The sequence below is a fragment of the Penaeus monodon genome, unplaced genomic scaffold (assembly GCF_015228065.2).
Source record: "Penaeus monodon isolate SGIC_2016 unplaced genomic scaffold, NSTDA_Pmon_1 PmonScaffold_3226, whole genome shotgun sequence".
Taxonomy (NCBI): Eukaryota; Metazoa; Arthropoda; class Malacostraca; order Decapoda; family Penaeidae; genus Penaeus; species Penaeus monodon.
In genome coordinates this window covers 1-25,867 of record NW_023657929.1, presented here as the reverse complement: position 1 = coordinate 25,867, position 25,867 = coordinate 1, and the positions used below count along the sequence as shown (strand labels likewise).

The window sequence follows — 25,867 nt, the reverse complement described above, 5'->3', positions numbered from 1 at the left end:
CATTAAAAAAATTACATCATGAGGTACAGAGCAGACTAGTTTTACTAAAATCTTTATGTGTCAGTGTGGGCGCAGCCTTTAGGAAGGTGGGCGAAAATAATAACTAGAATCACAACAAGGCCCCCCCCCAAAAAAAAAAAAAAAAAATTTTCTGGAATAATAAAAAAAAATTGGATGAAAACCGCCCTCTTTATCAACCCTGAAACGGGAGTCAACCCAGACACGCAAGTGGAGTACGGATCAAAACCTTTTAATACACCTAAAAAAAAAAATAAAAAAAAAAAAAAAAAAGAAAAGAAATCGTTGAGCATACTCATTTGGGACGATAGAGGGCATGGTGCCCTTCCCCCCCTTTCCTCTTCCCCCACAAGAAAGGGAACAGTCGTCCTCAAAGTCGTTTCCGGGAAATTCCTTTCGAGACCAAAACACACGTCATGTAACCCAAAGAGGTTTCCTTTTTCCTCGGCGCGGTGATGTCCCCCAAATGAAAATCGAGCTTGAGAGATCGGGGGTTTTCTCTTTGGCTGAGTGTGATCGCTAAAGGTTTAAATAGGTCGTTCGGGGACCGGGGGCTATCATAAATAAAAATGGTAAGAGTTTTCTTTCTCCGGGGGGGAGGGGTGTTTACAAAAGATGGCAGGTAATTTTTAGTATATCAAAAGCACTTGCGGTAGTTTGAAAACATCTTTGCTAAGAAAAAATCGTAAAAGTTTCAGAACTCATAACGCAATACCTAACAAAATTTCATAAAATTATGTTCACATTTATTTTTCTTCACATATTTTTTTGAAAATAGTAAAGTGATGTGAATAGACACCACTTAAAAAAATACAATCTTTAAGTGAGAAAAAAATAAAAGCCGGGGCCCCGACTGTGGTTCTAAGAACTGCAAGTGTTGAGCCACGTCCCGAGTCGTCGGGGGACCCCGTGGGGACTGCTTAGATCCAGTTTTTCTTTTTTTCATTCCCCCGGCCAAATTTCAGCAAAGTAGGGGGAAATATTCAGCGGGGGGCCGGCCCTGCAACACCTCCTCCACCCCCTGCACCCACCCCGCCCACCGTCACGCCGTAGAAAATTTAAAAAAAGGGCGAGGAAAAAAGGGGGAATCGAGAACAGGGACGAGGGAAAGACTTTCAAAACATTTAAAAGGTAAAGTTTTCCATACTTTCTCCAGCTTTAGTTTCTTGAGGTCGTCTTCGAAGTGGTGACTGCAGTGAAAGGGGGAGGGGAACAGAACCCTGTGCAAAGGGAAAAGGATTTTAAGTCTGGGGAGGGACCTTTGGGTTTCTAATGCTTCGAATTTGCGGTTTTTTGAAATATCATTATTTTTTGATGACTGGGGGAAATTTGGTATAGGTGACAAATGTAAAATTGGTTTTGTGATTAGGGGTTTTTTTGCACAACCCGATGTATAGTTTATTCTTTAGTTATATCATGAGCTTGCATGAAATCAGAGGGGGAAAGAAAGTTTTAAAAATGGAAAAAAGCAATGTATGGAATAGCGCAAAGAGCCTCAATGGGAATTATTTGCAATAAAAAGACAGCCCGTAGCAGAGTCTGCAAACCCTTTTGAATCTTCATTCCTTTGGTAAGGCCAGCGGCATAGACCCCTTGTGTAAAAGTTGATACTAAGTTTGATGTATAATCGGGATTAGGTTTATTTTTGGTAGATATTAAAAAACCCTTTTAGAAAGCAGACATTTCCCAGCTTAATGAAAGGGAAAGGAAAAATAACTGGTTTTATCAAAAAATTTTTAGAACATTTCTTCTAAACATTGAGGTGCAAGTGAGTCAAAAAAAAAGTAAACTAAGCCTCCCCGAATCTTAATGAACCAAACCCTACACGACCCAATTAGTTGAGGCGTGCATTTTACAATCTTGGTATTTGTCACTAAGAGGGATGCACCCCCCAGAGAAAGAAGCCCCAAAAACCCGGGTATAATTTTGAACCAAAAAAAAAAAAACTAACTTTTCTTTCCCCCTGTTTTTTCCCCAGAGAGGGGGGGGGGGGGAAGCCCAAATTTTAGAAAAACAGACATTAAGAACTCTGGTTTTGATGGAAATAAGTCTCGGCGGTGTTACAGAGGATATTTTTTTCGTGGTAATTTTGAGGCGCAGTTTAAGGTTGTTTTTTACCCCTTTTTTTCTTATTCTCTGTAAGATGGGACACCATTTCTCTGATCTTGTTTTTTGCTCTCAGTAACATTGACCATAATCTCTCATTTAAAAGCTTACCAAACCAAGTTTCAGTAGGAAAGATTGTGATGGGGTGCAAAAGTAATGGGAAGTTTTGTACTATTTGGAAAAATAAAGAGGCAATTTCACTTGTTTACCTTTAAAGGTGAAGGTTTTTCATTTTTAAATCCCGCAATAAGTACCCCTTGGGTTTTGGAAAGATTTTTTGCTTCAAAAATTTGGGCTTAATTTCAGGGTTGTGCAGTAGATATTTTTACAAAGCTTTGTAAACAATCCCATAAAGTGCAGTAATTCAGTCCAGAAGGCAACCACAGATATATCTTTTTGTTTGTTAAGATGTAATAAGATTACACGGGACAACTGATTGCCCAGATATCTGTGCTAATTTTTCAGTCAGCTGTTATTTTATTATGAGATCGGGCATTTTTTTAACCAGGGATTATTTTCCAGTAAAATGCTTTATGAAAAGTAAAAAAAACAAAAAACCACACCATTAGAGACCAAAAACCTTTGGGTACCTTTCCCCAGGAAAAAATTTTTTTAAAAATTTTTATTTTACAGGTGACCCCTGCAGTTTAGTATCCATATTAAAATTTTAAAATAGAAGTTTTAAAAGAACAATTTTAAATTTAGCATAATGTATTGGAGGGAAAACCTCATTTTTAAATGAAAATATAGGTAGTGAATGTATTTGTGTTTAAAAAAGCATAAAAAAATCCCTGTCAGCGTGCTGAGGTCCCGGCAAAAAAAATTGCCAATTTTTATTTGCAAGTAAGGCCCAATTAGAACAGAATATACAGGGAGGAGATTTGTTTGCTTTTGGTTAGCATGGAACAATGACAATGCTCCAAATGGCTCTTCAAAATTCACTTCCTAGCAATTGTTCACAAATGTTTCTAGGAGAAGTCCCGGGAATGGCATTAAGTCTAATCCCCCAAAAAAGGGCAATGCCCTGCAACAATACCAAAATAAATAGTGGACATTTGAAAAAGTAGGGGCCCCACTTACTATCCAGACTTTCCCTGTTTTATAAAGCCACAGGAAAGTCCATGGAAGTAGAATTACTTAGAGCAGTATGGCAGAATATTTAAAAGGATGTACTAAAAGTTACAGAAAAGGGTTCCCGAAAATGCATCTCCATGGAAAGTTTTCTGGGATATTTTTAAAAAATTTTATAATTTTATTTAAGAAAAATAGTTTTTAGAATTTGGAAAAATGCAGTGATTATCTAAATTTGTGGTCATTTGAAGATAAAGTGGGCATGAATTTTTAATTGCTACCAAAGGGATCCAGAGCATATGCCTGAATGTAGGGCAAACTAAGTAATGAATCTTTATCAGTTCTTTTGCTGAAGTCACCCTATCTTCCCGGGGGGCTTTGCAAATATAGTAAAAAATGTTCAAAAAAAAGTGCCCGGAAAAATGACAAAGAACAAAGGTCTCTGTGAAATTTTGCTGATACAAAAACTGAATTACCTGCTCAGCAAAAGGGGTGAAGCCTGTTAACATTAATCCTCACCCTTTTTTATTTTCACATTCTTCTCTATGATCTCAAGTTACTTTTAGCATCATGCTGTAGTCTGTCTGAGCTAGTTTTGCCTAGCTTATGCAGGGAAAGAGCTGGGAAAGGAAATTTTTTCACATTTTTTTGTTTTTTAAAATTTTTGTTTTGTTTATTTTAAAGTGTGAAGTTTTACTGTGAGTGTTTAGAAAGGAAATGAGGGGTTTAATTGGGGACTAAAAGGGGATAGCGGAAAAAAAAGGGGGTATTTAAAGTAGTTGATGGGTGGGGAGTGAGTGAGCAGTGTTTTTTGAGGAGGGGGAAATTTTAGATGGAAGGAAATAAATGATATGACAGTAACCCATGTGAGGGGAAAGGGGCTACACACGAAGGTTTTTTATTAAAAACTACTAAATGAACTTTAAGTATTTTTTTGTTGTTTTAAAAAAGGAAGGAAAAAGAAGGAGGGGTTTAAAGGAAAAGAGAAAAAAAAAGTAGAAAGGTTTATTTAAAGAGGAAAAGGTCTTTTGAGACATGTACAAATTTAACCCCATCCCGACGGGTGGCATGTACGTAATGCCAGGGCATGGGGGGGGACCATCTGCCGGGGGCAGTAGCACAGCCATAGGGGATGCAGGGACCCCATGATTTTTTTTTTTTTTGTTACAATCCGGCAAAAGATTATTTTTTGCCAGTGAAAGTTGAAAGTCGGTTTTTAAACACTTTTCATTTTTTACCATGCAAAAAACCCGACAATTTCAACTCCTGAGCCGCACACTGCTTATTTTTTGGGGACATGACCGAATAAATAACTATGGAGTCTATATAACAACAAAAAACCCCTTCAGTCCGTTTTTGGGAATTTTGGCAAGAGAGATGTAAAAAATAATAAAAAATGAAAAATACAACATATTTTGTAGTATTAGAAGAAATTGCTGGGATGCTGGTTTTTGGGCATGAGTGGTGGGGGATGCTCGGGCGACGATATAAGCCCCGCAGGAGGCCCGGCCTCTATGAATGTACCCGTCAGTAATGGGTTAAGGAGGTCTAGATGGAAAAGGATACAGTAAGAAAAAGGGGTTTTTTTGGAATATCTAATAAGTAATAAATGAGACAAAATTCCCATGAAACTCATCTCTTCATTACTCTGCAGACAACAGAGAATGGCAGGTACACAGCAACCCACAGACTGGCGTGGTTTGACTTCACAGCATCAGTCATCTAGGTAATATAGAGTGACAAGGGTTCAGGAGGGGCAGTGATGCATTATTTTCAGAAGTGCCCAAGAAAGGGCTCTGGGCACAGAATTGGGCATCCATTGGTTCTCAAGTTCCTGGTGGGCTTTTGGTTTTCCCCAATGGCTGGGAATATTCAGGTTTAAGATATACTCAGTCATTTTATTTAAAATTAAATAAAACTCTTCTGTGATATAAAAGAATGAACGTCTTTACCCGGGCCCCCAAAGATTGTCATAAAAATAATTATTTCTTTTTCCCAACAGGAGAAAATTTTATGCTTTGGCACACTAGGAGGGAAGGTATCCACCTTGTTTTTATCAGAAGGCAACAGAGCAGCTTCAGTTTGGGTTAGAATTGGAAACAAATTCGAATGCAGGGGCTGTTGCCTTAGGCTATCAGTTAGGATACCCAAAGCTAAAACAGTTTTTTGAGGTTATATCTTCTTATCTCTAACCCAACAAATTTGTGATTTTTTTATACTTAGCTTTTGAAAAAACATTTTCTCAAATGCTTTTACAGGGAACCATAAAAATTTTCCTTATATACTGGTAATGTCAAGCTGGCGAGTAATTTTAATATTTTTGCTAATATGTAAAACTGTAATTTGCCTTGCAGGGGGACGGACTCTAATGGACTTGGGGAGCAGTGATGGAAAAAAAAGGACCCCCACTTCCTTTAACGGCTTTGTCTGCATGCCAACCATCCCAAAATCTTTTAAATTAGGCGGGATTTTTCATTTTGGATAAGAGTGAATGTTGGTGACAGTAAAATGATTCCAAATGGGATTGACGATACCCCATTTTCCCCGACGGCAAAACTTGGGTTGACTGTGTCAAAGGGGTGGTAGGATAAAAAAAAATTTTATAGGGGGGAATGGGGTGTAAAAGATCAGGGGAAAAAACAGAAAAACAGTAAGTTTTTTGCCAGTGTGTTCCCACTTTAATAGGTATTTTGGTTTCAGTGGGGAAAAGAGATGGTGGGGTTGGTGGGCCAGTATAAAACCCGTGTTTTTGCCTCCTTATACTTTTGGACTATGGGGGTTTAGAAGAAGGTGTATTCTGTACCCTTTTTTCATTCCTTTGAGATGAAACTTTTTTTTGCCTTTCCCTCTGCTGTTTGGTGCTTTTTTTAATGTACGTCGAAACAAAAAAGCAGAAAAAAAAAAAAAGAAATAGAAGGGACTTATCAGGGCACATTGTTCCCAAAAAAAGTCCTTTTTTAAATTTGAATTGTTTTCCCCGACATCAACATTTTATAAGGATAGAGGTGGTGAAAGAATAAATTTTTTTCCCCTTTCTTTATATAAGAGCCATTGCATTTCAGGCAGTTTAAAAAAATAAAACAAAAATATATGCACTATATGCAAAAAAAAAAATCCAAAAATGTTTTTGCATGAAAGGAAGCCCTGCTAATACACAGTAATTCAGTGTTATGCCTACAAGGGTTTTATAGATTGATAGTTTTTACTAACCAACAAAACCATAAAATAGTATATGAAATATAATCCTTTTTTTACATTGGATAGAAAAAAGATTCCCCTCCCCCATCCCCTTTACACAAGCTTGATAAAAAAAAAGGAGGTATTTATTTGTACATGTATAATAAAGTAAACCGCGATTTTCCATTTTTTTGCTATCCCGGATGGATTGCAGGAAAATAAAAAAAAGTGTTGGTTTTTTCATATCATTATGACGATATGTTCTATTCCCTGATCATGGAGTTAAATTGAATGGCAGCAATTACATAATGTACAGCATAAATAACCAGATAAGAGAACATTAAGCTTTACTTAATATGTCAGCAGATTGTGTTGTCATAACAAAGCTTGGTCCCATTGTTTTTAGGTGAGGCATTGAGTGCAGACTGCTTTGGGTATGGCATCTTTACTGGAGTCTTTTATGTAATTGCTTCATGGACAAGTTAGTGCCATTATATGGTGCTGGCATATTTAGAAGTTTTACATTTACATCTTCAAGGAAAATAAATATAATATAGAATACAGGTAGTGTGTGTGCATGTTGAGTCTTTGTAAAATAACCAGTACACTGAAGTGATATAGTTCATCTATGTAATAGGATGCACCATTCTGTTATTTACAAATGTGATTTTGTTGTCATCTGGGTAGGGTAGGAGGACTCCACACTGTAATATATGAGTTGTCAACAGAGCACAGCTCATGTGGCATGAGCACATGTACTAGTCTCCAGGGGACAGCAGGGAGAAGGGATGAAGCAGGACCACATCTATCTATTCATAATGATGCTTCTTGACACAGAGAATAAAAAAAGATAACTTTGTAGATAATCAGTCAGTATAAGCATCACTTGTTGGCATTGTTTTGATAATTGTTAACAATATGTACAAAACAGACAGACATTTCTTTTACTAAGGATTTGATTTACTTCCCTGAAAAAAAATATTGAGTTGTGCTTTCTTATTGTAAAGTACTACATTTTTTTTTTATCTTGGTGTAAAACATGACTGCATGAAGTATTTCTCAAAAACTAATTCAAAGCTTCAGAACTCTATTAAATATTTCTAAAAAAAAAAAAAAAATCTTCGAAACAAAAACTAGAGTAGGGAACTAAGGTGAACTGAACTGAAAAGAAAAGAGAAAGGCATCATTACACAACAACCCAGTCCTAACCCCATTTAACAACCTTTGCCGTATAATATTCTCCATCAGCTCACTCTCTAACCTTTCACTACATACTACCCTCTAGTACTATTTAAACCTTTAACTTTACCCTAATCATTAACTAATTCCTAACCCTTTTCGCTACTATACTTTACCATAGTTCTATATGACCTTGATGTCTAGCACATTTATTTGTTTTAACTGTTAACTATTACACAACATAACAGTCGTGGCAGAACTACTCAGTATCCTTTGATTGGGTTGAATCACTTCCCCCCCCCCCCCCTTCTTTTTTTACCCACACCCATGCAAGAGTAGAACTAAACCATTTATAGTGAAATAACTTGCAACAAAATTGGCTTCTTAACACACACACCACACAAATCAATATGCTTTCATCTGTAAATCATGGACATGAAGATCCATAAAGTCACTGCATAAAGATTACTAATGGTGAGCATTAATATGCATATACCTTCATAACATTAATGTACTTTCTCATTTACAATATTATAAGTACAATGATATCAAAATGTTTATTTACGATACTGATGCCTACATATATCAAAAAAAGGATTATACCATGCAGACTAGAATAATGGCAGATGCGAAGATATTTATACTTTAATTACAAGAAATCACATGCTGCCACAGCAATGAAATAACTAGTAAAGTTTTGATTGTTAGCAAATTCCCTACTTAGAATGTTGTATTTCGTTATGTTACACTTAACTGAGTCACAGGTATTGCTATTGTTCTCAATAGAAAAGTAAAGGCAGATATATAACCATTATACACTATGATAATGGGACAGTTAGTTACATTGGTTTCTCTGTAAATTACTTGTGAATTATAGTTCATATGTATTGTTACCCTTAGAGAAAGCAGTACTATCTACTTGGGCCCCAATCCAGATGAACAGGCAGTGGCCAATGACTGGATATATCAACTTGTTTAACAGTGTTTCCAGATTGAGCAGTTCCCAGCGGCCGGTGGCTGCAATTGGGCATACATGTGTTATCCACACAGCAGACCAAGCTGTAGTGCAGCAGTGACTAGTGGTTCTCCAATAAACATCAGACAGTGGCTTACACTCGTGCCTGCCAGTCACCCTCTAAATGTTGGATTGGAACATTATTTGGTTAGTGTTTGCCCAGTGGGCACTGCATAATCGTCTGGATGGGGCCTTAGAATGCCCTTGGGTTCTGTAGTAAAACCTAAAATTACAGTAGACCCATTACCTCAAAGGCAAAGTTACAAAATAGCAACTGCTGTTTACTAATACTTATTTCTCATTATCCTTCAAACAGCTACAGAGCAAATGACTCGACCCATCACACAACTCATGTCAGTGTGATATATGAAGCCATATAAGCAACTTGGATATAATTAAAAAAAATAATTTTAATACTAATACATCCCAATTAACGATTTAAAGAGTAACACTGCTTAATTACCAATACATCCCAATGAAATGAACTATTATTGATTTCAACTAGCAAATATAACCTATTCACTTAACTATGCATTATGCAGTTTGAAACATTCTTTCTCAGTCTTGGTTTTATTTAAAGATAGAAAAATAAATGAATAATGAAAATACATTCAAAGTTCAGGGCACCTTAATTTATCCAGTACTGTTCCTTAACTGCTTGATGTTTTGATTCTTTCTCATCTTGCTGTGTAAAGATAGGGAAAATTAAATTGAAATTTTAGTTCTGGGGGATTCAAATGCCTTGGGACCTATCTAAAAATGATGCAGATGTTCCAGAAGTTAAAGAAAAAGGGGGGAAAAAAAAAGAAAAAAGTAAAACTAATCAAGGATGAAAACTAAGCATATTAGACTCTAAATATCCTTTGTATTGAAACACAAAAATTATACCTTGAAACAATCAACAGAGGTAATTTCCAAACAATAAAAGAAAAAAAATAACTTTATTTTTGAAGACCCATTTATATCTCGCATTCTTCTATAGTAACTAGAACAATCACTTTAAACTCTAAGATCTTGAAGCTTTTGATGTCAAGTACTATAGAAAATTATCTAGAGAAAGAGACTCTGTTAAAGTGAGCCTTGAACAGGTTGGGCTTGTTTGGTGCATCTTAGTAGCATCCTGCATTCTGTGTAGCTCTCCTCTGGTAATAAATTTTTTGGCTCTGTTTACTTTTCTTGACACCATGAAGATATGCAAGCCATGAGTACAGTACGGCCTTCAGCATGACACCACCAACTCCCATCCTCTGTTTTCCAATATTTTTTGCATATCTCACCCACGACAGTGCTTGGTCAAAACCTTTGTATTAACAATAATTAGAGCAATTATAGTGTCAGCAATAAACCCCCAAGTATAATAAACCAATGTCCATACAAACTTAGATCACATAAGTGAAAAAAGTCTTACCTAACACACACTTTCAAGGGCCTCAATCTCCTTCCCAACTTAACCAGAGCATCTATCTTTGTCAGACATCCTGCAGCTGTTTGTAAAAATTCTTAGTTTCTCTTTCCCTTCTATTTCATAGGCATTAAATTTCTCGTGTTCCAAATCTTGGGGAGAGGAAGAAAGAATTATGGTATAATCATGTACTTCGGGAGAATATTTATTTATTTATTTATCAACCACTTCTGCCACATCTAAGATAATTAATGGCGTATATAAAACCTAGAAATGGGTTTATGGTTAATGGTTAAAAGCAGATAAATTGCTGACATCTAAGGTCATGTAAAACTATAGTTAATGTTAGGAAGGGTGGTTTGAGTTAGTGATTAGTTGTCTAAGCTGGGAAAAGGAATTGGAGATGAAAGGGTTAGAGTCGGGTTGTGGTAAGGAGTTAGATTAGATGGAGGGTATGTATGAGGAAAGAGGATAGGTTCTTGAAACAGAATGTGGGATTCTGTAAGGATGTCTGATAGGTTGGGAGGTGGGTTTGAAGGGAGGATAGGTGGGGGACAGCGAGGTAAGTATGGACGAGACATTGGAGGATGTGTAAAAGGTCTCTTGAAGGCTACAATAGATGGTTTATAAGAGAAAGGAGATGACAAAGGTCAGGTCTGGGGAGCGGAAACCGCAAATATTCCAAAATGAAGGATATTTTATACTTTAGTGATATGGGTTGTAGTACGTTTTTGAGTTTTTGAGGGGGAAGCATCTTGTGGGTGGGATAAGGACCAGAGGTCTGAGATGGGGAGGTTTGGGAGTTGGTGTTTCAAACTAGGAGGGTTTTAGGAGACAAAGGGTCTAGGGAAAGGGGATATTTTTGAAATAAGGGATTCACGTGTGTATCAATGAGGGAGTGGAAGGGATAGAGGGGATGGTGGAGGTTACATAAGGATTCATGTGTATCCAGGAGGGAATGGAAGGATAGAGGGGAGGTGGGAGGGTAATGTGGGCGGGGTTGGGTCGGGGGGGTTTGGGCTGTGTTGGGAGGGGGTAGGAGGATAGGGTTGTAGGAGGGGATATCATTAGGAGGAGAATGGATATCAGCAGTTACTTGCAGTGTGAAAGGGCAGGAGTTGTAAGATTTGGAGGTTGGGTGTCTTTTTCTTTAAGTAATCTTGAATATTTTCAATAGTTTCTTCTGAGGAGTTGGTTGGGGAGTTTTGGGGGATAAAGGATTTCTTGTGAGGGGGGGAAGAGAGGATTGGTGTCTCAAGCATAGGGGCAAAGGAAGGTGGAGGTGTTTGTGTGGTAGGGGAAGAGGGGGTGGAACGTTTTGTTCTGTCTCTTACGGGTAGTGTGAGTAGGGAGAGTGGAAGGTTTTTGGGGTTGTAGTGGTGACTGGAGTATCTGTAGTAAGAAGATTGGAGTGTCTGGTTTAGGATGGCAAAAGAGTTTGACTGGGGAAAAGGGAGGAGGTAGAAGAGGGGGAGTTAATGTAGGGGGGGGGGGGGATGTAGAAATTTGGTAGAATTACAGTTGTACTGGAGTAAGGAATAAAAGAAGAAACCACGTTGACGTGCTTCCTGTCTGTCTTCCCGCAGTGTGAGTCCAAGTTTTGAAACTGAGAGTTCTACCTCAGACTCAAACTTGTAGGTGGGACAGCCCTATAAAATACATTATGGGGCCGCCACAGTTGGCACATGTGCGTGATTGTGCGAGCGTTAGATCGGGTATGGCCCAGGTTAGGCACAATAGTGGGCAAACTGGCTGTGGAACGGCAATGTTTGGCTGGGGGTCCTAGACCGCCAACAATTTTGGCACTGACGTGGAGGAGGTTGGTATGGACGAACAGGGAGGGATTCTCCTCCTATGTAGAACGTTTAAGGGAAGGTCATGTCTACGGAAGGTAATTTTGGCTATATTAGTTTGGGTTTTCTTTCGATGACCTCTGGGGGGAATGGAGTAGCATTGTACTGATGTTGCAATCATAGTCTGTGAGACAGGCAAATAGGTCTTCTCCACAGTCTGACCAAACTTTGTCATGAATGGGCAATTGCTGGGGAGATTGAAACTGTTCCGGTGCAAGTATTGAGGGTTGGATGGGGTTACCATATAGGTCAGTTAGTTTTTGTTAATGCTTTTAGCTTGGTTTTCGGACGTTACTGTGACAAGACGGGAGCAGTCGGGTCGGCTACGGAAAGAGGGCTTTACCTACTTGTTTTTGGAGACATTTTTTGGAAGAGAAGGGTGTTGTCCGAGTAGGGAGGCTGTGGGGGGGGATCACGAAAATTGGTCCCATTTGGCTGCACTAAAGAGAGTATTCAAGATTGTTGTAGAGATAGGGGTAGTAGAAGGGCGGGGGGGCCCTGACGAAGATGGAGTAGTGTTTTAGGGAGGTAGTGTATGGAGAGGTGGGCAAAAAGGCTGTAAGGTATTAATAGGGAGGATGGGGGTGGTTGATGTTGGAGGTTTGGGATAGAGGTGTTGAAGTTGAGCATGCTGGAAAGTGGAAAATGTTCCTTAAGGGTTGAATTGTTGGCTACTGTACTAGTAGGTATTGATGAGGGGGTAGTTATTGCAGTGTTCGGAGCCGTGGTCAAAGGAGAGCCTGGGGGCAGGGAATCGGGTGGGTTTACATTGTTGGGGCTATTTTTGATAAAGGGGGAAGCCTCATTGCCCCTAATAGTGGGGATATGTTTTCATTACTGGCCATGGTAACCTGGGTTATGGTTTGGGGATAAAAAACAGTCCACCCCTCAGGGTCCCCCTTGAGGGGTAAGGGTAGGAACAATCAGGGGGAAAACCGTGCCATGGCTCCCTCAGGCCGTTTAGGACTGGCACAAAGTCAGCCTTTCATCCTTTCAGCACGGCTCTCACACCTTAGGAGTGGATAGCAAGAAGGGTTTGGTGAGGGACAGAAACGAAAGTGGGAAGGAAAGGAAGGAAGGAAAAAAAGAAGAAGAAGGGAAAAAAGAAGAAAGGGAAGTAGAAAAAGAGGAGTAGAAGAAGAAGAAAAGAAGAAGAAGAAGAAGAAAAAGAAGAAGAGAAGAAAAGAAGAAGAAGAAGAAGAAGGAAAGAAAGAAAGAGAGAAGAAAAGAAGAAGAAAATAATAAATAAATTGGATATGTGGACAGAAGGGGATGAAGAGAAGGAAAATGAAAGAGGGTTTCAAGAGGATGGGTCAACAAATGCTTGAAGAATTTGACAGTAAAATGAAGAAAACTACCCAAACAATTTTTGAATGTCTTGAATATTATTTGTGACAGACATGTTTACAGGAACCTTGGAATAGTTTTTACCAATGAGTAGAATTTAAGATACACATCCATCATTTTTCCCCTGTTTAGAAAAGAAATCCATTTTCAAGTTTTACATAATTACAAGTTGTATAAAGAGCATCAAAAAAACTGTTTGCTTGCTTCTTTTTCAATATTTTTCTTGGTAACCCAATAATTCCCCAGGTGATGGACAACTATTTTGAAAATTTATTTATTTATTGAAAAAGTTCTGCTGTGTCAACATCTAAGGTAATTAGCTGCGTATTCAAAATAGAGCGATAGCGTGAGGCTTGGGGGCAAAGCCCCCAGGTAAGGAAGTGCTATATGGCATCAAGGGTCCATACAGTGCTATGGTAAAGTAGAGTAGTGAAAGGTTAGGAATGAGTTAATGATTAGGGTAAAGTTATAGGTTTGACAGTACTAGAGGGGTAGTATGGCAGTGAAAAAGGTATAGAGGGGTAAAGTATAAGGTTAAGAGAGTAGGGAGTATTATGATAAAGTATTGTGGCAAAAATGAGTTGACTATTAGGATAAGTGGACAGGACAAGGAAAGGAGGAGAAGAAAAGACCATGCAAAATTAGTTGAGGCAAAAGGCTGAGGACCAAGGTAGGGGTGATTCCCAATATAAGGCCTCATTTCCCCGTCTCCTAAGACCCCCACAACAATGAGCAAGGGACTGGGGGGACCATTTTGAGAATTTCTTTATTATTTGAATTACAGGGACAGTTACACTTCAGAATAGCCAACTTAGCTTTCTAGGTATGTTGCATTATTTTAGTTGAAGACCTGGAATTAGAATTCTAAGCTGATCTATATTCAGACATGCCTTATTTTTAATAATTATTTTATTTACTTACTAAAAACTTTCTGCTGCATCAACATCTAAGGTCATTAGCAGCATATTCAAAATATAGTGATAGCGTGAGGCTTGGGGGCAAAGCCCCCAGGTAAGGAAGTGCTATATGACATCAAAGGTCATATGACTCTATGGTAAATTAGAATAGCAAAAAGGGCGAGGAATGAGTTAATGATTAGGGTAAAGTTATGGGTTGAACAGTACTAAAGGGTGGTATGGTAGTGAATAGGGTAGAGAGGGGGAGCTGATGTTAGATGGAGTTAAAGGAATAAGAAGCATTATGATAAAGTACTGTGGCAAAAATGTCAAAATTGAGTTTAACAATTCAGATAAGTGGATAAAACAAGAGATGAAGAAAAGGAAAAGGAAAGGAGGAGAATAAAAGACCATGCAAAATTTGTTGAGGCAAGGGCTCAGGACCAAGGTAGGGGTGAATCCCCCACACTGGTCCTCAGTCCCTGTCTCCTTAAAGCCCCCATGACAACAAGGAGCAAGGGATTTTTTAATATACATTATTCAAAATCTTCATGGTTAACTTTATCTGGACCCCTTAAAAATGCATGCCACGTTTTCTAAATATTCAGCAAATTACAATGTTTAGGACAAGATTTTTTTCTTTTTCTTTTTTAAAATAAATACATAAGAAAAAAAACCAATATTTGCTTTAGTTCCTAGTCCATATTGGATTTAAACTAAACTGACTATGTGGAATTACACTTAAATTTCTTTATCTTTGCTTGCAAATAAAGGATTTTAAGACTTGGAAAAGTAGTGATTGTTGAACGTTTCCAAAACTTTTAACACATAAATGGACTCTGGGGAAGGGTTCATTCTTTTCTGTTAATAACAGAAAAAATTTAATTTGGTAGAAATTAACCTTATGGTCATAACAAATCTTTCTGACACACCATTAGTGCATTATTATTCCAAGTTAGTATCTCACCACAACAATATTATGTTCTCCCTGGACTCAACATTACCATTTTATCCTATATATGCCATGTGAAAATATAATGTAATGGATATTACTTATTTACTGAAAAATTTCTGTTGCGGCAACATAAAAGGTGATTTGTGGTGTATTCAAAATAGTGGTAGGCTGGGTCTTGGGGGCAAAGCCCCCAGATAAGGAAGTATTTTTGTTCAATAAGGCCATGTTTGTGGACTTCCAGAAAGGATAATGGTCAATACAAATAAATGTGCCCGACATCAAAAGTAAAATATCATTATGATAAAAGTATTGTGCCAAAGGGGGTAAAAATAAGTTAATTAGGATAAGTGGACAGAAGGACAGGGATGAAGAGAAGGAAAAGGAAAATAGAAAAAAAAGGACCATGCAAAATTAGTTGAGGCAAGAGCCAAGGACCAAGGTAGGGAATCACCCCTATATTGTGCCTCAGTCCCCTTCTATGCCCCCCCAGGTGTAATGAATACAACCTTAACCATACATGTACTGGTCATAAACATGATCCTATCAATACTATTTATTACCACTGATTTGGACCCATAATCCATACCCTTGGCTATCAAGCTACAACCTTTCTAGTTATAGATATAATTTGCATTCATGCTGAAACCTAGATTTCTTTCCCAATATCACCTTATAGCTTTTAAATAACTCGGCCTGTAAGTTTGTTGTTATTACTTGAAACGAACAGTGTATAACATTCACCTTCACTATCAATCTGCTGCAGGATTTCAAGAGCAGACTGAATATTCTGCTCTCCCAGATGAGCAATGGCAGCTTGAACTATCACACTTTCCTTACAAGGTACTTCAGGAACTTGGTCTTCACTTTGCAGCCAGACACTGCCTTTAGCAGTTATATTTTCATGTTGAATCTTCTAACTTCTCTAATAGATATGAGAACTTGTTACTTGCTTCTTTGTGCATCTGTTGACATTGGGATTCAGTTAATAATGAAGCGATATCAATGTTCAAAATCACTTCACTTTTGGTAACTGCCACTGCAAAGTTTGATTCTGAGTACCTATTCAACTCTTGATGTTTACCACTAATGTATCTGCAGAAGGACAACTCTTACTGAAATAATTATTGGCAGAGATTTTTTTTAATATAAAATCTAATTTTTTTTTAGAGAAGATCACTTATCCTCTGAATAGAACCCCAGTTTGCCAAGGGCATAATCCACATTTGTATATTTTAATTTTAGATTTATACCAGAGAAAATCAATATGCAGGTTATGAAACAAGGCAACTATATTTTCATGTGAATTGTCTGCAAAGCCATATCCAAGCAACTGGGGATGCTCTGGAGGTACAAATGATAATCTGTGATGGGTGCGCACCCCAGTGGAATGACCAGGCCCCATGTTGGGTAAAAGCAGACAGCAGTAAATGAGTAATGCCTGTCAAACATAGCTTATGTGGACAAGACCTAATAATTTTCCTGGGGAGGCTATTTCTCCCAGTGCCATACCAAATGTTTTCAAGTGCAGGCAGTCCTGCTGCTTAACCCATTGCGACGGGTGCATGTACGTACATGCCAGACATGTCGGACCATCTGCCGGGGGCACATACGCACATGCCATAGAGTAGCATGGACATGCCATGAGTTTTTTTTTTTTTTTTTTACAATCACGGCAAAAGATTATTTTTTTTGCCAGTGAAAGTGTGATTAAGTCGGTTCTAACACACTCATTTTTACCATGCAACAAACAAAAAAAATGCAACAAACCGACAATTTCAACTTCATGATGCCACACACTGCTTATTTTATTCGGACTATAGGCCGAACAATGATCAACTATGGAGTCTATATAACAACAAAAATACCCTTCAGTCTCGATTTATCAGGAAGTTTGGCAAGTAGAGACAGTAAAAAATAATGAAAATTGAAAATACAACATATCTTCGTAGTATTATGAAGAAACGGCATGGGATGCTGGTATTTGGCATGAGTGGTCGCACATGCTCGGGCGACGATATAAGCCCCGGGCCTCTATGAATGCTACCCGTCAATTATGGGTTAATGGAAAAGGTTTTACAGCATCTAGCCATACCGAGTTGTGCTGCAGTCACACAATGCTTAATGGTTAAAAGCAAAAATAAATGTGCAAGGCATCTAAGGTAATATAGCACCATAGAAGGTATAGTGTTAGAATAATTGAATGGGTTAAGGTAGGATTAGATCAAGTGAAGGATATGTATGCATGAGAAAAGAGAACAGATTGTCAAAGCAGAAAGTGTGGGATTCCTTAAGGATGTCTGACAGGTTGGGAGGTTTTTGAAGGTATGATAAGCAAGGGAAAGCAGAGGTATGGGGCTGCAGTAATGCATGGATAGACAACAGAATGCTTGGAACAAAAGGAACATTATATAGGGAACATGGGGTGGATCAGAAAGTATCAGATAGGTGTTAAGTGGGAGTGGCCAATGAATTTTATTTATTATTTATTAAACATTTTCTTATGTCCATCTAATATAGCAATAGTTTTTTTTTTTTTTTTTTTTTTTTTCTTGCTTCAGTAAGGCAATGTTGGTAGATTTCAGAATGGTCAATGGTAAAGAACAAATGTACCAGGCATCAAAGGTTACACACATTAGGGTAAAGTATTGTAGTGGAAAGTGTATGTAGTAGTTAACAATTTGGATAAGTGGATAGAAGGGGATGAAGAAGAGAAGGAAAACAAATGATGAAGAAAAGACCCAGCAAAATTGTCCAAGGAAGGAGTGATCCCTACCTTCGCCTGGTGTACAGGCAATCGTGAGATAACCGTCAGTGGCCAGACAGCTAGTAGCATATATTTATTGAAAAAAATCTGCCACATCAACTTTTAAGGTCATTAGTGGTGTATACAATAGTAATAGGGTGGGGCTTGGAGGCAAACCCCTCCGGTCAAGTTTTTTGGTTCAGTAAAGCAATGTTTGTGGATTTCGAGAATAGTCCATAGTCAAAAACAAATGTATAAGCATCAAAGATTACACTGTATTATTGTTAAGTATTGTGGCAAAAAGAGCAAATACGAGTTAACAATTTGGATAAGTGAACAGAAGGGAATGAAAAGGAAAACTAAAGAGGGAGAAAGAAAACTTGGCAAAATCAGTTGAGGCAAGGGCCAAGGTCCAAGGCAAAGGCAATCCCTACATTGGACCAGTCTCCACCTTATAAGCCCCCACCACCACCACAAAAATGAGGGATGGGAGGGAGCTGGTAGTAACCTGTATTAACAATAGGTGGCCTAATACAGCTGGACCATAACTATGCTATTTTCCTTGACAATGGGTACTGGTATTCCACTGGTTTGCCTGTTGATGGGTGTTAAGACCTGTCTATACAATTGGGCATGATCGATGAGCAGACTTGAGTAGAAAAGATGTCATGGGCAGACAAACCCCTCTTTAAACAAGTAATTTCCTAGTCATTCTCAGAGGTGATGTCACTTACAGTGCCCATTGTATGGAACAGCCTCTTATCATGCCGATAATGTAAGTTCTTGTATATGTTCCAAAATTATTTCCACACCACTTTCTTTCAAAATATTCATTCCATTCTCTTTATTTCCCATGTTAATTTACCTCTCTGTGGAAGTACACTAGGTAAAATGTAATCATTCCAGAGTATGCCTACCCCTGAAGCAGTAAAGGCAAATGTTCACCTTAATCTGTAGGCAGCGAGCTGCTAGAAGGTACTGAGCCCGTATCTGTAAATCGGCAGGCCTGGTCTGGTAGAGACCTAAGAGAGCAGCCTGGAGATTAGGGACTGCACTCTCACTTTTCTCCTCCCTACCCTAAGGATGAAGGAATATGCAATTTTTTTTTTTTTTGCAACATTTCTGCTTTGGCTTATTTCACTTAGTACGCAAGTATTCATTTATTGAACATTTTCTGCTGCTTCAACATGTAAGGTCACTAGCAGTGTATTCAAAATACATATGCAAGTAGAATCTTATGCTTATTTGAATTATACTATTAATATATCTTTATTCTACTGTAGCATGATTATGTACATAAAAATCCTAAATATGCACATTATTAAATAAAATCCTTAAGCTCTGAATGTATTGCCCCCACCAAGAATTGTAGGAAATTTGAGGAAAATCAAAACTTTCATATATTTCTGCTTTATTGATAGAAAAAACACACCACAGAGCAGTGAGGCTCTGGTGGCTGGATATAATATTGATATGGTTATCTGAAATGTGGTTACAAGGAAATTTGGCGGGTGTGCCACAGCTCCCAGTAAGGTACTATCACTGTGATGGGAAACATGTCAACCCTACCACAGTGGTAGTTCCTACCTAGGACACTTGGCTACATGTAAGTGGATTACAAGTTCAAATCTCCAGTCACCACCACCTGCTGCTGCTCCTCAAAGCAAAATAGAGTATAAATATGTACTTACCTTTTCCTGCAAGCACCAGAACCAAGAATAAGGAGGGCTGGGGTATGCTACTGCTGATTATGCCAAAGCTAAATGGATGAGTGTGAAATCTCTAGTCATGACTAGGAAAACAACATGCACCAGAGACACACCCATCCATAACACTCAGCTCTCTTCAAGTACTGGGATGACTTGACTAGATGGACTCGTCTTAGTGACAAAATTACGAATAAATAAATGTGCAGCCTATACATTCTCATGCAGAAGCTGGTAGTGAAGTGCAACTGCTCCAGGAATGCTAGACTTGATGTATTTTATAGGAAGTGGCTACTGCTGATAGGTCTAATTCTGTATAGTAACTAGTCTAAAATCTTAAGGTACAGTATCTGTAATGATACAACTGCAGCATCGTTAATTCTTTACAGTATGGACACTCAGACCAAGTCCTCGATGTCACATCACAATTTAATTAATCCAAGTTTGTTGTGACTGGGGGATTGGGTACTGCCCATGTGTGATGTGCTATCCATACCTCACCATTTTTCACCCATTTTGTATGACAAGAGTGGAAACTCAGGAGCAATGAGGGGATTTAAGCTGTCAGTGACATTTTCCTTTGAGCCATTACTATTCATGTCTGCAATTTTGGTCTTGAACAAAAATATGATTTGCCCTAGCTTAGTGTATCCATACTAAAGAGATTAACCTAGGTTTCCTTAGGATTTGATTTTACTCTGGAATGATGCTACAACTGTCTTGATAGATGTAGGTTATCAAGCTTCACTGACTACATTTACTATTGAGCAACTGAATGAAATGGCCAGATTTCAGTAACTTACTACCAATTTCCCTTTCAGATACAACCGAGCCTGAGTTCAACTTCAATTACTAAAATTTTAGATAAAATGAACTTTTGATACAAAAGAAAAGTAAATAGACTATACCTGGCATCACTTACCTTAATGTAAGAAACCATGCATACTTCCACTACTAACTATTGTGCTATACACAATTTCTCTTGGAGCAATTTAATAATTAGATCGCAGCCTAGAAATTTATACTTTTTTCAAAAATGCCTATCACTACTATACTTACCGCTGCTAATAATGCCAGGCACTCGAGTTCTGCAGTCACCATATCTGTCTGATGGAAGATGCAGGAAATGTTAAAGACTGCAGGGAGACAGGCCTCACATGCCTTCACAGCTGCCTCAAGCTTCAGCAAAGCTGTATGAGGCTTCCCAAGCTTGGCCAAGCCTAGCCCTGTCAGCCATAACACACAACCCTCCAATTCTGATCCACACAAACTCCTAGGATAGCCTCCAAGACCTGTAGACTACGGTAAAGTCCTCCTTCCTATACAGCCCTACGGCCTGTAAAAAACTGCCCAGCACTCCTAAGTACGTATTCCCAGCACCTGACCTTGTGCCCTGCCATCCACACTGTTGCACCTCTGCAGACATGAGTAGGAAAGCATTCAAGGGAAACAGACTATCTTTGCAAGGGAGGTCTAACATCCATGCTGGGATTGTTGACCCTCCATCCCATTTTGAATCTAAAGGCAGAGTTCTTAGCTTCTCCAAAGGGATGCTATCGTCAGGGAGGAGGTTAGCATGAAGCAGAACCAAGGTGATGAAAGAAGCACATTTCCGATGTTCGTGCCGAGCTTCAAATAATGCATTCAGGTCTTCTCCTTCATTTCTTCGCACCCTGGAACAAAGGAAAAAAAAATTTCATAGAACTTTATCGTTAACCATACAAATGTATTATAAATCTTTCTTCCTGAATTAATATACAAAATACTAGGGAAAATACTTACACTTTCTAACGAAGTCTGCCACAAACCCACGCAGGAGAACGCGGTGTATGTACGAAGGCCGAGCAGTGCATGATAAAAGAGGTTCACCATAACCCCACATTCCTCTTCCCACATTTCCACACACCCTGCTTGACTCAACATCCTCCTTGTTACATCCAGTACACAAGATGCAGGAGATTTCCCCAGTCTGAAACAAAATTCCAGTATTCAGCATCATTTGAATACCCTTCGATGCATAGGCCTAAGAAGAGATATCAAAAAAAAAAAAAAAAAATTATACACACATGGTTAATACCGAGAATATTTAGAAGCACAAGTTTCCCCAAGCTCTACAAGGCCCTGAACTAACAAGAGCGGCTGAGCCACGAGAGCCCTCGCGTCGGCCGAAACCCGCCTTTCAACCCACGCCACCGCCAATGGGGGTTAGGCCTATCTCCCCCCCCCCCCTTATCCCCAAATTTAAAAAAAAAAAAATGGAGTTAAACGAGACGCATCTTTATAAATCCAGCGTCTTTTGAGCAGCGAAGGGTTCTGCCGCACAAAGAACGCTTACCCCCGCCAGCAGAACCCCATCGAACTCCTCAAGGTTCCTTCCCCTCTAGGGGATGGGGAGAGAGGGAGGGGGGGGGGGCGCTCAGGGTGGAAGTTTAACTCCGGGGAAAAAGTCTAACGAAGCTTAAATATTTCACCTAAAGCAAACCAGGGTGTATCCCCCCCCCAAAAAAAAAGCAAAACGCGGCCTGGTCTGCTACTCACCGTGGGCTCTGTCCCCGACTCGTGCGAGCTGGGTGGGGGCCCGTCCCGGGGGGGCGACCTCGGCTGCAGTGGCGGGGGTTTTTGAACTTGTCCGCCGCCCCCCGCCGCCGCCGCCCCGCCCCCGCCACGACCGTTACCACGCCACTCCTTTGTTCCGCCGCGCCGCCCCCCGCCGACGCCAGGGCCTCCTCTTCCTCTGCGCCGCCTCGCCCTCGTCCCAACAACCTCTTCATGACGAGCGTTCCCTTACCTCGAGGTTGACGTTGGTCTCACGGACGGGGCGTGCAGGGTGTGGGCGTGCACGTGCAAAAAAGAGGCACGACGGTTGCTTGCTCACTATCCCAAACGCATGCTTTCCCGCGCCAGAGACGGCAAACATCTGGCGGCCGCCGGCCCAACACCTCGGAGTGACGTCCACCGCTCGCCGTCTGCCATTTTAGCGGCTTTTCCCTTACTCGACTGTGACGTCATTGCTCTTGCTATGTATCTCGGCTAGGAGATTAACTTTAATTTTGATATCTTTCCCCCGGATTCTTGGAGGCCTTCCTTGGCTTAAAAACACCGTTCTCTTCCCCAAGAGAAAGTTAAACCACGAAAATCAGCTAGCATCTTCTCTGACGTCAATCAAGCTTTATTTTCTAAGACGAGTCAGAGACATCTGGCGGGACGCTAGAAATGTTTCTAAATGACGTCATCACTTGGGTCCTTTTTGGGCTTCTATTTAACGATATGAAACAAATGCTCACTTGTATTTGAATTCCAAAAATTAAAATGACGAAGGGGATTTTTTAAAACTAACAATTCAGTCATATAAATAAAATGGTATAATTCACAACAATTTAAATTTTTAAATTTTTTAACAATAATGCTAATGTATTTCTCCAATTACAAAAATAAATCAATCACACGTAAAAAAACTAAAGCTTTTCCACGCAAAAAAAAAAACCCGGAAAAAACAATAAACAAATAAACAAATATAACATAATAATCGCAGTTACAAAAGAAATAATAAAAAAAAAATCGTAAAGATGTACTACCCGCGTCCTCTTCCTGAGCGGGAAAGGTAAAAAAAAATTTTTCCGATTGATTTTGAAATAATCATTTAAACCACTCGTTTTTTAAAAGCCGGTTTTTTCGATAATAATTATTGGTCAGCTTCAACATCCAAAATGCTTATTTCTCATGATGCATGCACGAGGGGAAGGAAAAAAAAAAAGGTTGTTTGAAGTCACAAAGGCAACAAGTCTGGGAAATATGATAAATTACCTTCAGATTAACTTGTCAAGGAGATGAATTTAACTAAAAGAAAAGAAAAGAAAAGAAAAGAAAAACACCAGGTTATGATTGCTTTAACAACAAAATGGAAATCTTGCTTAAGTTAGAAATAAAACACTTTTATTTCCAGATTATTTTCGAATATCTTGTCCCAAAAGTGACTAAAGTTCATGCTAATTCTCCCCCACTTAATAAATAACAAATAGATAAAAAATAAAAGTAGGTAACCACCAAGAACAATAACCAAAGTTTGGATTCCTCCTCTCCACACATTCAAAGCTAAAAGTTCAGGAAACCCTCGAAATACTTACTATGATCAGCTCCTCTCTCAAAGTCTAATTAATCCAGTAATTATTCCTTCTCTCTTCCAGAAATAGGAAGCAAAGTCGACCAAAAAAGGCCCAAGGGTCGCGTTTGTCACAGACCGCGAAACTGCTCGCTCTCTGCGACCCCAGTTTCCCATCATAAGGCCATAGGGTAACTTCTCTCATGAGTCATTTAACAGAAAGTTCTTCAGGTTTACAGCAAATGATCTTTATTTGATATAACCAATGGGCTAAGGGAGATGTGACCCAGTTCATAAGCGGGGGAAAATCATTTCTGAATCGAATGAATGTTGCTCAGTTTTTTTTTTTTTTTTTTGAGAGTTTTCGGTTGAATTTTTTTTTTCACAGGGAAGTATCACCAACAGCCTTATCTGTGCCTATAACTTACTTGATCAAGTTACAGTCGTCCCCTCGGTCCCCCCGCCTCTGAGGAGGGGAAACAGGGGTTTTCCCCTCAGAGGAGTACGTGCAGTTTCCTGAAGACAGCCGGGGGCAGACCGCGAGGATCTGACAGAGGTGAGTTGGCCTAGGTAAAGAGGGAGGAGAGAGGGGAGGGTTAAGGAATGAAAGATAAATCATTTTTGATTTCCTAAGCAGATTTTAAAATGGTCAGGATTGCCTGTTATGAAGCATTTTTGGGATATCCCTGCAGTGGCTTAGTTCACTGCATAATATGCCCTTAATGAGTAAAATGTTCACCTTAAAATATTTATGAATCTTTAACTTCAAAGCATGTTTAGAACAGCTCACACTTGACTATTATTAGTCTTTTGGGAAAGCAAAAAGGTAAAAAAGTTAAGGGGATTCAAGGCATAAGAGGGAAGCGTGACAGATCCCTCTCTCTTTGAAAACTGTGTGAAGCCTAACCCATGCTTCATCACAGGTTTCCCTCTGTTCTCATAAGATTCTGCCACTACTATTGTGGCATTTTAAAAAAAATAGACATGAGTTACTGAAATAGGATGATTAGAAAATGTATATTAGTATCTAACATATTGATATATAACATCTCAGTTTGCTGGTAAATGGTTATGATTTAAATGATGATATCCAGCAGATTGAGACAGAGTTAAAGACTTATTCTGTTGTTGGAAATATATTTAATACCTCACATTATTTAGTTTCTCCATATTTATTTGACTTTATACACTGTGGTCAGAAAAAAAGGTTATTGCTTAACTGTACCTCAAAAGGGTTTTGACTGTCCTGTGGGTTGACAACCTATGGCCCCTTTGGGGTGCCAAAATTGCAGGAGCTTTTACTAACAGCAGCTCGGGCTCTTACCTCAGGTCAGGCAACTATGCAATAAACTGGTACGGAGGATGCATCATGCACAGAGGTATGAAGGTCATACTTATGTAAGCAGCAAATGGGAAAACAAGACATGAAGACTATTTATCTGAATGAAAATAACTTACACAGACTTCATAAGGGTTTTCTATCCCAACAGAAGATTCTGCTTCTGGCTTTTGTTATTGAATGACATTGTTTTTTTGGCTATTCGTCAGCTGCGTGTGGGAAATTTGACAAGATTCTTTACATTGCCTGGAATGTTCATCATGGCAGTGCTAGAATAAATGATAGAGAGTAATTTATCTGATGTAAGAAGGATAACTAACAATTATATATTATTATTGATATTATTAATACTGATGGCAGTTAATATTATAGCAAAATGGATGACATATTTTATTTTTGTTTGATAATGATAGTGATTTAAGAATCATATTTAAAAACTTGGAAGTCAAGCAGTTCATATGGAATGTAAACTGCATCTGTCTACTATCATGGCTGTATTTTTTTATGGATGTTTTAATATATTATCATGCCATGGAAACGGTAATAATTGATTTTTAAGAAGGAAAAATTCCTATATCAGTGTAAACCAGACATTTTTATATTACCAAATTGTATGATTTTAACAAATAGAAAAAAAAAATTACCTTTTACAGTTTATAGATACTCTTTTAATGGGGTTACTAATACCACAGGAGACGGAGTAAGAATGCCTTCCTCTTCACCCCCAAAGGGGGAGACACTCTCGTTCCATCAGCTGGAGGCAGGGTTCTTCCAGGGACAGGAGAGAAGCATGACCCTTGGCTGTGGCAAAAGGGCGGCACTACAAACACTTAATGTACCATATAGAGTGGGGAAAACAACCCAAGCAGTTCATTTATTTGTTTGAAAGGTTGGTAGTTCTTAGAATTTAAATACTTAAAGCTGAATTTCTCTCTTTTTTTTTTCCCACCCCATCCCCTTG

At 38.9% G+C, this 25,867-nt stretch overlaps 1 pseudogene; it reads right to left on the bottom strand.

Annotated features, from left to right (window-relative positions):
• Positions 1 to 9,572: 9,572 nt before the first annotated feature.
• Positions 9,573 to 22,441, bottom strand: LOC119570584 (annotated as a pseudogene).
• Between the last annotated feature and the right edge of the window lie 3,426 nt (positions 22,442 to 25,867).